General features: G+C 41.6%; 1 non-coding gene across 1 annotated transcript; it reads right to left on the bottom strand.

The window, feature by feature from the left end:
- Window positions 1–350: 350 nt before the first annotated feature.
- LOC136228335 (small nucleolar RNA R71) lies at window positions 351–457 on the bottom strand. Its single transcript, XR_010688661.1, has one exon. It is a non-coding gene; the product is annotated as a small nucleolar RNA R71 (small nucleolar RNA).
- Between the last annotated feature and the right edge of the window lie 300 nt (window positions 458–757).

The following is a 757-nucleotide window of genomic DNA, read 5'->3' as shown; positions in this document are numbered from 1 at the left end:
CGAGGCCAACCACAGAGGGCCATTCATCATGTATCGTGTTGCCCAACGAAGGGAACAACATGTTCGAGGTGAAGGGGTCCATGATACAAATGATCCAGGCCTCAGTACAATTTAATGGGTTTCAAACTGAAGATCCAAATGGGCATATTCAAGAATTCATCATGTTGTGCAACACATTCAGATCAAACAGAGGTGTTTCTGACGATGTGATCAGATTGAAGTTGTTTCCTTTTCCCCTACGGGATAAAGCGAAAAACTGGCTAAGAAATTTACAGCTAGGAACAATCACAAGTTGGGAAGAGATGGCGCGAGCTTTTCTGATGAAATATTTCCCACCACGACAAGCCATAAAACTGAGAAATGAAGTGTCTCGGTTCATACAAGAAGAGGATGAGTCACTGGCAGAAGCCTGGGAGAGATACAAAGAATTGTTGAGAAGGGTGCCAAATCATAGCATCCCTATGTGGATGGAAGTGCAAATTTTTTATAATGGTGTGACCAACATTTACAAAATTCAAATCGAATCCATTGCTAACGGTAATCCAGAAGATCTTGAGCTACATGCTTTGTATGACCTTATTGAGAAGGTAGTCAGCACAAGTTACAACTGGCACTCAACCAGAATTGAAGGGAATAAGATGGGAAATGATGATGTTGTGTCTAAATTGACGAGCCAGGTGGAACAACTTGCTAGACAGTTGGGCAAGATAAATATGTCTTCGATTCACAATGAACCACCATTCAATGACAGTTGTGA

This window comes from Euphorbia lathyris, chromosome 4 (genome assembly GCF_963576675.1).
Source record: "Euphorbia lathyris chromosome 4, ddEupLath1.1, whole genome shotgun sequence".
NCBI lineage: Eukaryota > Viridiplantae > Streptophyta > Magnoliopsida > Malpighiales > Euphorbiaceae > Euphorbia > Euphorbia lathyris.
This window is presented reverse-complemented; position numbering and strand designations above follow the sequence as displayed.